At 43.2% G+C, this 16978-nt stretch overlaps 1 protein-coding gene across 19 annotated transcripts in view; it reads right to left on the bottom strand.

Moving 5' to 3' along the window:
• Window positions 1-13027, bottom strand: part of ARMH3 (armadillo like helical domain containing 3) — a 169481-nt gene extending 156454 nt beyond the window's left edge. For 9 of the 19 annotated variants that reach the window (XR_011494220.1, XR_011494230.1, XR_011494231.1 and 6 more), the window contains exon 1: window positions 12825-12993. The gene's annotated coding sequence lies outside the window, so the exon portion shown is untranslated. Of the gene's footprint in view, window positions 1-12193; window positions 12233-12824 lie in introns of all 19 variants that reach the window. The other 10 variants (XR_011494234.1, XM_014837664.3, XM_070484663.1 and 7 more) reach the window with 5 other exon arrangements.
• Window positions 13028-16978: the final 3951 nt, after the last annotated feature.

Raw genomic sequence — 16978 nt, 5'->3', positions numbered from 1 at the left:
CACACCCGAGATCCGAACTGGCAAACCCCAAGCTGCCAAAGCAGGACGTGCATACTTAACCACTGTGCTACCAGGCCAGCCCCCAACAAAATTCATTTTGTTCAATGACTTTTGGAAAGTATACAATATCTTTCAAACCAAAATCAAAATTTTGTTTAAGGAAGAGATCACCCAATAGCATAAAAGATTATATCTCAGACAATGTCTTTCTCTAATACATATAGTCAAAAAAGGAGATTTACCTTTGAGCAGGAAAGGCACAAAGCACAGAAAATTTCCCCAACTAGATATTAAACATCTTTAGCAAAGTGACTACATTTCATACTTTTTCTATAAGCCCTCGGCTCATGGTAAATGCTCAGTGTATGCTCATCACTGAGTAAGTCTGAAATACGTGGAGAAAAATCTGAAAAGTCCTAGGTCTAACCTAAAATTTTAGTAACACCTACCTTTATCAAGGCCTCACTAAGCCCTCAAATTCCACTGTAGTCCAGAGAAAACTGAAGGAAAAAATACAAACAACAACAAAAGAGAACGATCCTTTTGGGCAATTTATACTATATTGATCATGGCTTTGCCTTAAGCATGAAATACAGCCTCTGTTCAAAACATGCCTGTGTCTTTTAAATAGGTTGTCAAGAGGAAGATGCCCTTATCGGGAGAAAATAAATTGGAAATCAAGAGGATCCTATTAAAATAAATCAAAAGCAATGCAATTCTAAGCTTAGTGGATATAGATCTTTTGTGTACTTGGCTTCAACCAGTTGATTAGCAAAAGGAGCAGGAACCATGAGTTCCTAGATGTGAAAAGCACATGTTTACAAACATCTCCCTCTGAGAATTTATAACTGGGTTACAGGTAATCAATGTCCACCCCAAATCTAATCAATTCACTTTATTCCAGAATCAATACTTTCTAATAAGCAAAAGGGAACAGGAGAGGAGAGAAAAACAATTCCAATCCAAAGTACCAAATTTCCTAAGAAATTAAATTCTTGTCATCACTCTCCTTCCATCTGGAGCAGGAGGAGTTTAAACTAAGGGCCTCAATACATCCTCACAAGCAACAGGAATTTACCACCCAAGCTGTCTGAAATGTGACTGGAAACACAAAGTCTCCTCCTCCTGCCAGTACTTCTATCCACAGAACACAGCAAAGAAGGGTGTTTCTAGAGTCGTGGACTGAGAGAAGAGTGGAACTCTTACAAAAGTTTGTTTGGGGGTCTCAGAAATTAAGACTGTGCTCCTAAATTTGAAAGTAAAATATCTGACCGGTAGAGCAGTAAACTGCAGCACATCAGTGATGTGAGTGTAATCTGTTTACATCCTGCCAGTGCTTTTTCCCTCTTTCACAACCCTCCCCTGCTCTAGAGAGCGCCAGTACCAGCTGAGAAGCAGCAAGGCATAATGGAACAAACAACCAGCAGAACTGAGACTAGAACACAAGTCTCCCAAACAACTAGATGACACCGAGTAAGTCACTGTGCTTCTCAGTTTCCTTACCAGTGAAACAAGCGGACTGTATCATCTAATGATTCTCTCAGCATCACTGAAATACCGCAAACACAAAAGGAACATTGAAATATTGTAAAACACTAGTTTAGGCCCTATGAGGTTACAAAGATGAAATTCTACACCTGATCCTCTACGAGCTCACAATCTATTGGCAGAGACAGACACGTAATAGCTGACAGCACACAGCAAATCATGAGAAATAGAGTAAAAGTATAAAAAAAATGCTATGGGACCACAGGAAGGGAAAGACAAATTCTATGACTATGCTATGACCTCTCCTGATCGGCTTTTAAATCCTTCTCGTGGGTCCAGCTGGGTGGCTCAGTCACTAAGTCGGTGCGCTCCGCTTCAGCAGCCTGGGGTTTGCAGGTTCGGATCCCAAGCATGGAACTAGCACTGCTCATCAAGCCACGCTGTGGTGGCATCCCACATAAAACAGAGGAAACCTGGCACAGATGTTAGCTCAGCAACACTCTTCCTGAAGCAAAAAGAGGAAGACTGGCAACAGATGTTAGCTCGGGGCCAAACTTCCTCACCAAAAAAAAAAAATCCTTCTGGTGAAGAAGCAAATACAGCAAAGCCACAGTAATCCCATATAAATGTCATCCTAGGCTTAATACAATTTCTCAGAAAAAAGACATAATAGGTAAAGTATAAAAAAGACTCAGGCAACTTTTCAATACTATTTCACCTGCCATCAAACTTAGGAACGGCTTCAAATCCCCACAACTCAATGGTAAATCAATTAGGTCTCTTATTCCTAAATCTCAGGGACTGCTGGTCCCACAACATGCAGCACAATTTCTCTCTGAAAGACCCAAGTCATACAACTTTTTAAGAACGGTATCTTAAAGCAATCCAGCCACACACTTCTTAAATGCATAGCACTTCACATCCCTATAGGATGAAATAACCAAACATCAAGATTTTAAAATCTAAGGTCAAACTCTTCCAATGTCTAATATGCAAGCAAGGCTAGTTACATTTAGCTAGATATTCATTTGTGTCTTATTGTCTTCTTAAGCACAATACACGTTAACTCTAGTATCAGAAAACTAATTTAATAGAAATTCACTCTAATTTCCAGAGAGTTCCCACAGTTAATCTATCAAAAATCTTGAGTTTTAGTCTCAGTCCTTATACATTCATTCTATAACCTTAAGGTTCCTGTACTTCCCTGGGCTTCAATTTGCCAATCTGTAAAAAGGAGCCATGGCAAGGATATACAGAAAAGGGAACCCTTGTGCACTATCGGTGGGAATGTAAACTGATACAGCCACTATGGAAAACAGTATGGAGGTTCCTCAAAATACTAAAAACAGAACTATGAGGGGCCGACCCAGTGGCATAGTTGTTAAGTTCATGCACTCTACCTTGGCAGCCCAGGGATTCAGATCCTGGGCATGGACCTACACACCGCTCATCAAGCCTGCTGTGGTGGCGTCCAATACACAAAGTAGAAGAAGACGGGCACAGATGTTAGCTCAGCAACAATCTTCCTCAAGCAAAAAGAGGAAGATTGGCAATGGATGTTAGCTCAGGGCCAATCTTCCTCACCAAAAAAATAATAATAATATAAATAAATAAATAGAAATAGAACTACCATATACTCTAGCAAACCCACTTCTGGGCATATATCTAAAGGAAACGAAATCACTATCTAGAAGCAGTATTTGCAACCCCGTGTTCATTGCAGCATTATTCACAACAGCCAAGACACGGAAACAATCTAAGTGTCCATTGATGGACAAATGGATAAAGAAAATGTGGTATATATACAATGCAATATTATTCAGTCATAAAAAAGAAGGAAATCCTGGCATCTGCAACAACATGGATGAATCTTGAGGGTATTATGCTAAGTGAAATAAGCCAGACAGAGAAAGACCAAATACTGTATGATCTTACTTATATGTAGAATCTAAAAGAGCTGAATGCATAGAAACAGAGAGTAAACTGGTAGATTGCCAGGGGCTGGGGAGTGGACGAAATGGAGAGAGATTCATAAAAAGGTACAAACTTCCAGCTATAAAATGAGTAAGTTCTGGTGATCTGATGTACAGCACGGTGACAATACTAGTTAAGAATACTGTACTGTGGAGGCTAACTCCGTGGCCAAGTGGTTAAGTTCAGGCACTCTGCTTTGGCAGCCCAGGGTTTCACCAGTTCGAATCCTGGGCATGGACATGGCACTGCTCATCAGGCCATGCTGAAGTGGCGTCCCACATGCCACAACTAGAAGGACCCACAACTAAAAATACACAACTATGTACCAGGGGGCTTTGGGAAAAAAGGAAAAATAAAATCTTAAAAAAAAAAATGAATACTGTACTGTATACTTGAAAGTTGCTAAGAGAGTAGATCTTAAAGGTTCTCACCACAAAAAAAAAAAGGTGGGCTGGCCTGGTGGCATAGTGGTTAGGTTCACGGGCTCCACTTCGGCAGCATGGGGTTCGCCAGTTCGGATCCCAGGTGCGGACCTATGCACTACTCATCAAGCCCTGCTGTAGCAGGCACCCCACATATGAAGTAGAGGAAGCTGGGCACAGCTGTTAGCTCAGAGTCAACCTTCCTCAGCACAAAAAAGAGGAGGATTGGCAGCAGATGTTAGCTCGGGGCTAATCTTCCTCAAAAAAAGGTAACAATGTGAGGTAATAGATGTGTTAACTAACCTTATTGTGGCAATCAATTCACAATATATATGTATATCAAATCATCATGTTGTACACCTTAAAGTTACACAATGCGGGGGGCCGCCCCAGTGGCACAGGAGTTAAGTTCACATGCTCCATTTTGGCAGCCAGGGGTTCGCCGGTTTGGATCCCGGGTGAGGACCTCCACCTATCAAGCCATGCTGTGGCAGGTGTCCCACATATAAAGTAGAGGAAGATGGGCACAGATGTTAGCTCAGGGCCAATCTTCCTCAAAAAAATAATAATAATAATTACACAATGACATATATCAATTATACTTCAATGAAGCTGGGAAAAAAACACACAGAACAGCTCTCTGAAGGCTTCCAAAGTTAGCGGTCTGGGGTTCTAGGTTCACACTTATAATGGACTGTTAGCAAGTATCACCCTCTCTTCACTGTTGAGAGAGGCTCCAAAATAGTACTGCAGGTAGATGCTGAGGTAAACATCCTACAACATTTCAACCAGTATCTAAGGAAAGAAAAAGGAGAGGAGAGAGAAAAGAAAAAAATTAAGGGAAAGAAGGAAAACAAATACAAACAAATGTTCCCTTCATCTACAAAGAAAAATACATATGCACAGGTCAGGCATTCATTCATTCACTCATTCAACAAATATTTACTGAGCACCTTTTAGGGGCCAAGCACTAGGGAGACAACAGTGGACAAGATGACAAGATTCCTGCTCATAGAGTTTTCATTCTAGAAGAGGGGAGAAAGACAACAAACAAGTTGAGACAGTGATAAGTACCTTGGTGACAAACTGCCTAGTGGGACTACATTAATCGGGAGATTAAACAAGGCCTCTATGAGAAGTGATACAACGGCTGAGATCAGAATAACAGGAAGGAAACAGTTGTGTGAAAATCTTGGGAAAAAACGTTCCAGGTGGAGGAAATGGCAAATGCAAAGGCTTCAAGATTTGAAAACGCTTGGCACGTTCGAGAAACAGAAATGCAAGAGTGCCTAGAGTATAAACATTCCCTTTTTGAAATGTTTTTATAAAGTTTATTGTAGTGGGTGTTTTCTGTTTCTGAGAGTTTTCTTTAACATATATAGAGAATTCAAATGTCCATCAGCAGAATGGGAAAATTACAATATATTCATACAATAAAATACTACACAGAAATTTCTAAGAACAAATTATTGAAACAACATTGAGAAATTTCACAGATGCTGAATGAAAAACATTCAAAAGAAAAGAGTACAGGGGCCAGCCCAGTGGCGCAGCGGTTAAGTTCACATGTTCCGCTTCTCAGTGGCCCGGGGTTCACTGGTTCAGATCCTGGGTGCAGACATGGCACCACTTGGCAAAAGCCATGCTGTGGTAGGCGACCCACATATAAAGTAGAAGAAGATGGGCACGGATGTTAGCTCAGGGCCAGACCTCCTCAGTAAAAAGAGGAGGATTGGCAGCAGTTAGCTCAGCGCTAATCTTCCTCAAAAAAAAAAAAAAAGAGGGGCTGGCCCCGTGGCCGAGTGGCTAAGTTCGCGCGCTCCGCTGCAGGCAGCCCAGCATTTCGTCAGTTCAAATCCTGGGCACGGACATGGCACTGCTCATCAAACCACGCTGAGGCAGCTTCCCACATGCCACAACTAGAAGGACCCACAACGAAGAATATACAACTATGTACTGGGGGGTTTTGGGGAGAAAAAGGAAAAAAATAAATAAAATCTTAAAAAAATAAATAAATAAAATAACTTAAAAAAAGAATACAAACTAATGATTCCATTTATAGGAAGTTCAAAAAAGCAAAATTAATCTATGGTGACAGAGGTCAGAATAGTGGTTACCCTTGGTAGGGAGACGAGTGGAGAGGAGAAGGAGCACAAAGAAGCCTTCTGAGGTACCAGAAATGTGCTCTAACTTGATCTGAGTGGAGGTAACACAAGTGTGTACATGTGTAAGAAAATCATCAAGTTGTATACTTCACACTATGTAAGCTATTCCTCAATCTGAAAAAGTGTGTATGTTCATATATATATGAAAATTTAACAGCACCCATGCAGAACACTAGAAAAGAGGCTGGTAGAGTCCTCAACTTGCACACTCAGGACAGCAATCTAAAATAACAAGAAGGGGCCGGCCCTGTGGCTGAGTGGTTAAGTTTGTGTGCTCTGCTTTGGTGGGCCAGGGTTTCACAGGTTCGAATCCTGGGTGCAGATATGGCACCGCTCATCAGGCCACGTTGAGGGGGCGTCCCACATGCCACAACTAGAAGGACCCACAACTAAAATATAAAACTATGTACTGGGGGGATTCGGGGAGAAAAAGCACAAAATAAAATAAAATAACAACCAAAGAGTGAACATTTATTTAGCACTTACTATGTACCAAGCACTGTTCTAAGTGCTTTATATACATTAATTCATTGTCTCCTCACAACAAACCTATCATCCAGGAACTTTACAATAAGAAAACTAAAACATGAAATAGTTAAAAAAAAAAAAACCACTTGCCAGTGTAAATGTGAGTAGGGACTCAAACCCAGGCAGTCTGATGTCACAGTCCCTGCTCTTAACCACTATACTATACTGTCTCTCAAAAGGCAGAGGAATGAGCAGAAGTAGAGTAACCTACATGTAAACAAAGCTGAGGATCTGCAGAGAGCCTGTGAAGAAGATCCAGGGGAGTGAGGAGGAGGAGGAGTATACACTCACCAACCTTAATGAACAAACTTCGGAGCGTCCAGGGGCCAGCCCAGTGGCCCAGTGGTTAAGTTGGCGTGCTCTGCTATGGCAGCCCAGGGTTTCGCCAGTTCGGACCCTGCGTGCAAACCTAGCACCATTCATCAGGCTATGCTGAGGCGCCATCCCACATGCCACAACTAGAAAGATCCACAACTGAAAATATGCAACCATGTACTGGGGGCTTTGGGCAGAAGAAGGAAAAATAAAATCTTTAAAAAAAAAAAAAGAAAACTTTGGAGCGTGAAGATACCTTGAGTTTCATCACTCTAGTTTGCCAGTGGGTAGAGGTGCTATGGCAGAAAGTAAAAGATAACTATCTGATGCACGCATACATATATAAATATCGATAATGGTAAAGTGAAAAACAGAGAGAGATAAACAAATGGAATGGTAGGAAACTTGAAAGAAAAAACTGGAGAAGAATCCAAGTGTCTAGTCAACTTGACAGATGTATCCAACACAGTAGTCGGAAAAAAATGCTGAAACACACTGATATCCACTACAGGATTTTAATTGATACTATTTTAATGAGCTTAGTCAAAGCTCTAAGAATAACTCTCCACTGAAACTCGAAAATGAATGGAAAGATATAGTAAAACAAAAAAGATGAAATGAAGAGCAAGCATAAGTTCGTACAGCTTTCAGCTTAGGGGAGAATGTGCTTTACCACTGCAGAGCTGTGATCATCTGTTTCAGAATCTCCTGGGGTGCCTCCTGAAAATGTAGATTCCTAAGCCCCCTATCCCACTACTGAAACAGACTTTTCAAGATAAGGACTAGGGGGGCCGGCCCGGTGGCACAGAGGTTAAGTTCGCACGTTCTGCTTCTTGGCGGCCCAGGGTTCGCCAGTTCGGATCCCGGGTGCGGACATGGCACCGCTTGGCAAAAGCCATGCTATGGCAGGTGTCCCACAGATAAAGTAGAGGAAGATGGGCATGGATGTTAGCTCAGGGCCAGTCTTCCTCAGCAAAAAGAGGAGGATTGGCAGCAGATGTTAGCTCAGGGCTAATCTTCAAAAAAAAAAAAAAAAAGAAAGAAAGAAAGAAAAGAAAAGAACAGAAAAAAAAAAAACAAGATAAGGACTAGGGGGTCTACATTTTTAATAATTACCCCAGGTCGGTGGTTCTCAACTGGGGCAATTTTGCCTCCCAGGGGACATCAATGCCTAGAGACATTTTTGGTTGTCACAACTGGGAGGGGAGACACTACTGGCATTTACTGGGATGCTACTAAATATCCTACAAGGCACAGGAAAGTTTCCACAACAAAGCATTATCTAGACCAATACCTCCATGGTGCCAAAGTTGAAAAACCCTGCCCCAAGTAATTCTGATACTCACTAAAGTTTGAGAAGTACTCATCAAAGCCTTAAATCCAGCTTTGAAAGGAAAGGAGCATCTGGACAGAAGATGACATTGAAAGGATGAATAAAACTTTGGCCATCTCTAAAAAAGGCACTGGAGCAACCTCCACCTATTCCCATCTCATTCTCCCCATATGAACTCACCAACAGTACCCCCTTCCCTTAGGATCTTAGCCCCAGTTTGCCCATCTGTGAAAGAGCACTACAAGACACACTGACTATACTAATCCACAATGCTTAGTGAAGGAGATGAAAATCCTATCTGCCCAGGAGTTGTGGCTGAGTCAAATATCACCAATGTCTGACCATGAGCCGTTCACCCCATACACAACAAGCAGCAATACGTTTATAAAGCCAGAAATAGTCTCCTGTCCTCTAAAAGTTCCCTAGTTCCTCTAGATGCAAAAGTTTTGTGTTTCTTTTAATCTTTAGGCAGAAGTTATCTGCTCTTCCTAAATTCTTCTGCAAGGCATACCACATTCCCTGGAGGTAAATACTAGCACTGTAAGCATTTAAGACAATGTAGGGTATTTCTACCTACAAACCCCAACCTTTCATTTCTCAAACTAGTTTTTAACATGCCTCTTCCTTTCTGAAGGTCTCAAGGATTTAGCTCACTTGCGGGATTCACATCCTACTGTTTCACGTGGTTCCTTGCCACAGCTTCTCTCATAGCATGGAACACAGCTTCCCCCAATTTCACCCTACAGACTGGCTCTAAAACAAGCATATAACTCCCTTCCATTTTAAAGGATTTTTAGTGCTAGTCACTCCAATCTTTATATCTCCAAAATGAAAACAGAGTGAGGCCTGCATTCTTGAAGGCGCCTCTCTGAATTCCCTTCATGGGGAGCTCCAGGACAAGCCACCAACCCCTTATTCTATCACTTTTCTTTTTTTAATTCCCGGGGATGGTATTCATCACTCATTCTTCCAAATCTTTCAGAGTACAATCTCTCACTCAAGGTGATATAATAATAAATAACACTACTGAGTACTCACTAGATACTCGGCACTAAGTGCTTTAAATATACTGTATTTAATGCTTACAACAAACAAATGAAGTAGGCACTATTACCATAATTTTACAATGAGGATTTTACTTTGCCCAAATTAACACAGGTAGTAAGTGGTAACGCCACTAAATCTCTCTGGTAACCCTTCTATCAGAAATATCCTGTTAGTGCAAAAAATCAGATGTTGACTAGTAAAACATTCAAAATCCAGATTCAATTAAAGTTCTATGGAAACTCCAAACAGATACCCATAATATCAACTTTATCCAAGGTCAGTCAGTCAACTCAGGACATCATCTGACAAGCATCAAGCCTATTTTCTAGATACTAGGACAAAACCAGCCTCATTTAGTAAGCACATGACCCACTTTGGGGCAGTGTCCATATCTTGTGTGTGCTCTGGACAGTGCTCACCTGAGAGTGGGTGTTTAGCCTACACTTGAAGGTCGAAGTCATTCAGGGACTTTCCCAAGACTAAGCAGCAAGTGGCAAAACCAGGGATTTCCCAATAGCTACCGCGGGTATCAGCCATTGTCTATAGCTACTGGAAGTGAACCAGCTTCACAGAAGAGAATTCAATCTGGTCCCGTCAGAATCTACTGAGTCTGCCTACTTTCACAAACTAATAATACAGATGAAGAGGTCTAAATAAACACAACTACCTCAGGTTCCCTTTCAAATTATTTTATAAAAGAAGGAAGGCACTTGCACCGTCAGAAGGAGGAACTAGCTCCAAACTGACAGGATTTCAGGAAACTCTGATTGAAAATCATACCTTTCTGACATCTCCCAGAATGAGAATTCATTGTAAGATTCTCTTCTCAGTAAGCAGGAGCCCCTTGTAAATTAATTCTATCTCCTGCTCAAGCCCGGAATTTCCTCATGCAGCACAACATCACTCATATCTTCTTCATTTCCTTTCCTTTTGAACCACACAAGTCTCCTGAATACCAGATAAGTATAAAATGAAAATTATACGACAGACTCCCATAATCTTAAAGAAAGTCCAAAAGGTAACTGCAACCTCACAAAGTAAATTGATGTCCTGCTAGCTTAATAACTAACATTTATCAAGACCTTGCAATAACACAGGCATAGTGTGACAAAAAAGGACCTAAAATCACTAAGTTATGGTCTCTGCCTTGAGAAGTTCACTATTAAATAGAAGAAGTGCATATTCTGATACTTTCTTATAAAAATTATTTTTCCCAAGATTTTTTTCAAATATGCCCTCACTGAGAGCTACTGCCAAGATATTAAGCTCACCACAGCTCCTTACTTCCAGCTGCCGACTAACATCTCTATATGCACATCCCACCAGCAACCTGATCTCAGCATACCAGACTATCTCCCCTACATCTCTTTCCATAGCCACCCTAACCCTTAAAAAATCTGCTCAACTTTTTCTAATCCATATCCTGCTCAATGAAATTCCCATTCACTCAATCTCTCAAACTAGAAACCTTAACCCACTCTCTCTCCCCAGGCACTAAAACCTGTTGCATTTATCTCAGAATATTTCTAAACCCCATTCCCCTCCTCTTCATTCCCATGCCAGACTTTATTCAGACTCTCAGTCAACTACAACTTTAGTCTCACTATCTTGTGTCTCATTATTTCACTCTGCACTTCTGTCACTCCCTAACATAAAAGGCTCCAAGGGACCGGCCCGGTGGCACAGCAGTTAAGTGAGCACGTTCTGCTTTGGTGGCCCGGGTTCCCCAGTTCAGATCCCAGGTGTGGACATGGCACCGCGTGGCAAACCATGCTGTGGTAGGCATCTCACATATAAAGTGGAGGAAGATGGGCACGTATGTTAGCTCAGGGCTAGTCTTCCTCAGCAAAAAGAGGAGGACTGGCAGTAGTTAGCTCAGTGCTAATCTTCCTCAAAAAAAAAAGCCCCAATGGCTCCCTACTCTCTTTTCAGTTTCACCTCCGGGCAATTTGCCCACCACACATCCTGCTTGGGACAAATTTCTGACTCTTAAACACCATGTTATTTTTTTCCCCTCATGCTTTTCACCATGCCTTTGCACATGCTGAAATGCCTTTCCCTACTTGTGCAAGCTCCTACTCATCCTTCAACACCCAACTCAAGTATCTCCTCCCTGCGAAGATTTCCCTGACTCTCCCAGACAACGGCAGTATTCCCTTCACTGTATTAGTTCCTTCATATGGATATGTAACACGTGGCACTACAATTTTCATATGAATATGTCTCTCTGATGTCCTTGAGGACAAATATTCATATTTCTAACCCCAGTTACACAGTAAGTGCTCAACAAATGTGTGCTGAATAACAGTTCACTCTCGTATATCCTGGATCAATTTGTTATTTGGCTATTTTCCCTAAATTTTATGGATTCTTGAACTTGGCTCCTTCAACATGAAATTTCAACTTTCATAACAACTGCTTTGCGTTTTCAAGGATTACTTTATTGGTATACAAATGCTGAACCAGTGAATGAATTAGAATGAATTACAACATCCAATGACAATGCCTTAAAGGCTCCCTTATTCACTGAGAAAAGAATGGGAATTCCTCCTTTACACATCCTAATAAGAAGGATCCACCTTTCTCTAGATGCATCTGATAGCCCAAAAGCCTTCACACAGGATGTATTGTGCACACAAATCCAACTAAAAGCACACCCCAAATAATTCCAATTAACTTGTGCTAAGGTAAGGGCAGAGACACAAACCATATTTGCCCTGGCTTACAAAGCCACTGAGAGCTCAGAATAGCAAAGAAACAGCTCTCACTAAGCTCAAAACTTTTCCTGGAGAGAAAGAACTGGGAAGGGTCTGATGATCCTTCCACTTGCCCATTCTCCAGAGGCAGCACGCAGCTTCTGATAGCTCTCCTCCCCTTAGAGAACCAGTTTTCTTCTCCTCTTGTTTCTTCCCCACACTTGCCTGAGAACAGGTTCGTTTCCCAGGTTCGCACCAAGTAACCTAGAGAAAACACGGTAGCTTCACTGCTTCTGTGTGAAGGGTAGGCTGAAGTCCGCCGGTCACAGACTGAAAACAGGGCCAGGATGGGGGCCATTCCGGGACACCTGAAGACCTCGGACAGAGTGCCCTTCCTCTAGCCCTTCTCAGGGGTCTTGCCCCACGGCCTCATCTCAAGGCCAGGTTGGGCTGAAGGCCACTCAGGGGCGGGGACAACCCGGGAGGAGAGGCTCTCGAGGCTGCTCCAGGGGTCCAGGTAAGCTCCGTGCTGGCGTCAAAGGTCAGCGCCTCGACTGCCAGGAGGGCCCAGAAGGGACGGGCAGGGACGAGACCGGCACCGGATGACGGGAGGGACTGGCCGCTGGAGGGGCAAGCGGATTCTCGCTCTGCTTTGCCGCCCGGGGCCCAGCCTTCCCACCACGCACAGCCTCAGCCCGCCTCAGCAGCTGAGCTCGCTCCCTCCCTCTCCCCCTCCCCCTCCCCTCCCCCTCCCCTCCCCCTCCCCTCCCCCTCCCACCCCCGTCAGCCCCTCGGCGAGCGCAGGCCCCGCCCCCAGAGCCGCCTCGGGGCCAAGGCCTACGAAGGCAGGACTTACGGGGGCTGGCCAGGTTCGGGGACAGGCGTGGGCCGGCGCCGCTTACCGAGCCCCGGGCTCCTCCTCCACCACCCTTGCCGCTCCCGGCCCGCTCGCTCCCGACACCACCGACGCCGCCGCTGCTCCGGGCTCACGGACGCGCTCCCGACCTCCCCCGACCCTTCCCCCCGGCCCGCCGTGCCCCGCAGGGTCCTAAAGCCTGCCGGCTGATTGGTGCGTCCACGCCCGCTTCCTGAGGCTGGCTCAGACTACGATTCCCAGCAAGCATCATAAAAACTACAACTCCCGAAATGCACCGCGAGAAAGAAATTAGCAAAATAAACATCTATTGAGGGTCTTGTAGATGCAAGCTGTAGTAGCAGTTTTTTAAAATATGGCAGACTCTGAACTGGCAATTCCACTTCTAGGAATCAATATGTCCTCTGAAACACTGGCAAAGTTTGGAAAGATGTTTCAAGCTGTTTACAGCAACTTTGTAAGAGAAAGATTGAAAACAAACTCATTCATTCAACAAATATGTATTTGTGTGACTTCCAGGTGCAAAGCACCGTGTAAGACTGTATTAACTTGGCAAGTAACAACCTTTCTGAGGTTCAGTTTTCTCATAAGCAAAATGGAAGATTAAAAACAATATGCTGGGCAGTGTGTGTCATTCAACTCTTACAATGACTTTATGTAGTAGGTACTTCCCAGATGAGAAAACAAAGGTTCTCCGTGATTAGCTTGCCTAGTGTTCTAAAGTTAGTAAGAGATGAAGAAGAATTTGAACCCAGATCTATCAGGAAAGAAATCTTTTCTTTTTTCTTTTTTTTTTGAGGAAGATTAGCCCCGAGCTAACTGCTGCCAATCCTCCTCTTTTCGCTGAGGAAGACTGGCCCTGAGCTAACATCCGTGCCCATCTTCCTCTACTTTATATGTGGGACGCCTACCACAGCATGGTGTGCCAAGCAGTGCCATGTCCACAACCAGGATCTGAACCAGCAAACCCCAGGCCGCTGAAGCAGAACGTGCACACTTAACCGCTGTGCCACCAGGCGGGCCCCAGGAAAGAAATTTTAATAAGCCAAAAGCCCAGGTTCTTTCTTGGAAGATTTTTATTTTTCTCTATTCACACAGTAGTGTAAGACATGATTAATGGTAAAAAGTTGTACCTTAATAGGATATCAAAAAGAGTGAGAGGGGCGGCCTCGTAGCCAAGTGGTTAAGTTTGAGCACTCTGCTTGGCGGCCCAGGGTTTTGCCAGTTCGGATCCTGGGCGAGGACCTAGGACCCGCTCATCAGGCCGTGCTGAGGTGACGTCCCACATGCCATAACTACAAGGACCCACAACTAAAATATACAACTATGTTCTGGGGGGCTTTGAAGAGAAGAAGGAAAAAATAAAATATTTTTTAAAAAAGAAAAACAAAGAGTAAGAAGGGGCAAAAGGAAGACATCTTGTGCTGAACCCCAATAGTTCCTAAATACCAGTTAGAAGCCTCCTGTCCAGCTGAAAGAACACTTTTCCGTACCTGATTTCCTTTTTTTTTTTAAGATTTTATTTTTCCTTTTTCTCCCCAAAGTCCCCCAGTACATAGTTGTATATTTTTAGCTGTGGGTCCTTCTAGTTGTGGCATGTGGGACACCGCCTCAGCATGGCCTCGATGAGCAGTGCCATGTCCGTGCCCAGGATCCAAACTAGCGAAACCCTGGGCCGCCAAAGCCAAGTGCAGGAACTTAACCACTAGGCCACTGGGCCGGCGCCCTTTTTTTTTTTTTTAAGATTTTATTTTAGGGGCCGGCCTGGTGGTGCAGCAGTTAAGTGCGCACCTTCTGCTTCGGTGGCCTGTGCTTCGCTGGGTAGGATCCCGGGTGCAGACATGGCACCGCTTGGCAAGCCATGTTGTGGTAGGCGTCCCACATATAAAGTAGAGGAAGATGGGAACAGATGTTAGCTCAGGGCCTGTCTTCCTCAGCAAAAAGAGGAGGATAGGCAGCAGATGTTAGCTCAGGACTAATCTTCCTAAAAAAATAAATAAAAAATAAAGATTTTTATTTTACCTGATTTCCTTTTAACAAACCTTTATTGAGCACCTACTGAATACCCAATTCTGGGTGTAGTAAAAAAAACCCTACAATTCTGAGAGTATGTTATAACAAAATGATAGATAGATAGACAATTAAATGTTTTAAATATCAGACAGTGAATTATCAAGGGCAGGCTTAGAAAAGCTCAAGTTGTAAATGCCCTGAAAATTGAGAGAAGGAAAAATTCCATGTCAATCTCTGGAGGCTTCCTGGAGGAAGGTGAAGATGGAGTCAAGTCTCAAAGGAGAAGAGAAAAGGAGAGCAGAGGGTATGAGAGTGAGGCAACACAATACACTGCCCACGTCTGTGTCCAGAAAGTGAATTAAATACAGATTCAGACAAGGGTAAGTTTAGAAGGCCATACACTGAGTCTGTAAGAGCACAACCTCTAGAACACTATAAATGAATCCCAGGGCTGCTACCTACTAGCTGTGTGACTTTGGATAATTACTTGAGCTCTCTGAGCCTTAGTTTCTCATCTGAAAAATGGGAATATAAAAGGCCTATGTTATATTGGTTTAGTTACCCATCCCCTCTTACTCTAGGGGCCTTTTCCTTTGGGTATAGTCTTGGTGGAAAACCAGGCCCTGAGCAACTAAAGTAAGTGAGCTCATTTTACCTGGGCTTGGCCACTAGGTACAGCCTCTAATGGCTTCGGCTCTTAATCAAAAGATGCAAAATGAAGGGATGGTCAGAATTCATGCATAACAGGTGTATGGTGGCCAAATGGTTCCCACTGAAAAACAGTTGTGCTTCCTATTTCTTGGTCTTCAGAGAGTATCTTAGTTCCTGCTCATTTTCCAAGCCTGTTCTTCCTGTCTCCTGCAGATTCTGTGAGCTCCTTTTGTTCATCTAATAAATTTCATTTTTGCTTAAGATAGCCTATTTCTGCAACTCAGCCGAAAGTTTCATTAGTGATATCACACACAGACATGTGCCCACTCAAGCTTACTCATTCCCTCACCAAATATCTACTGAGGTCTTTGTTTGTGCCAGGCTCTACTCTAAAAGTGAGGATACAAAGATGAAAGAAATCCTATGATAACTAGGAACAGCTAGAGGAGGTGCAAATTTGGGCAGGAAGGTGATAGTACGTGTTGAGATTGAAATGTCTATGAGACATCCCGGCAGAAATACATCCAGGTAGACATGTGGATATCCTTTACTGGAATTTAGCAGAGATATCTGGGCTGTAGATGAATATTTTGGAGCCATTGCTTAGTGGTAATGGTTCAAGCCATGAGAAGAGAGGAAACGGCCCAGCAAGAGCGTTAAAAAAGAAAAGAAAAAGGCCCACAATAGAATTTAAACCCAACATTTAAAGGATGATGGAGGAAGATGAACGAATGGCAAACAAAATTCTGGAGATAGTACTACCTAAAAAAGAAAAATGAGAGGAGAAAGATGCCATGGAAACTACAAGAGGACCTTTCAATAAGGAGGTTGTCAAACGTCTGAGAGAAAAAGAAATAAATACATCCTTAAGACCTCAGGAAGATCTACTCTGGTAAGTAGTGGTTTCAGGAATGAATGGAAAGAGAGAAAGTGGAGGCAGCAATGCCAGAAAATCTTTGCAAGAAACTTCACTGAAAGGAAAGGGAGAGGGAGCGATGGGGTGGAGGTGGGGAGATGAGGATGAGTGACTTCTAAAACAGGACAGACTGGAGAGTGTTTCTATGCTGAGAGCAAGAGAACAGAAACAAGGTGATGAAATAGAAATGGATGCAGGTTCACAGGGAAGTTGTAGGGGGAGGGAGGGAGAAGCAGGGCTCATGAAGAGGGAGTGGACTTGAAGGGAGGAGGAATATCACATGTCCTGAGAAGGCTGTCAAGGGATGGAAAGGACCCTTGCGTATCAATTTGTACGTGTTGCTGGAGAAATTACACACAGACTCACTGCCTCTAAAGTATGTTTTAATTTTGATTTCTAGCAAACTGTTCGTTTGGGTGATGAATTGTTGATATAGTAAAGTGGTTTGGTGCACTAACTCTGGACTCAGATTGCCTGTGGTTGAAATCCCAGCTCTGCCTCAAGCGCTTAATAGCTGTGTGATCTTGGCCAATTTACTTAATCTCTCTGTGCTTCA

The sequence above is a fragment of the Equus asinus genome, chromosome 2 (assembly GCF_041296235.1).
Source record: "Equus asinus isolate D_3611 breed Donkey chromosome 2, EquAss-T2T_v2, whole genome shotgun sequence".
In the NCBI taxonomy this organism is placed as follows: Eukaryota; Metazoa; Chordata; class Mammalia; order Perissodactyla; family Equidae; genus Equus; species Equus asinus.
The sequence above is the reverse complement of the archived record's forward strand: the minus strand, read 5'-3'. Positions and strand labels throughout refer to the sequence as shown.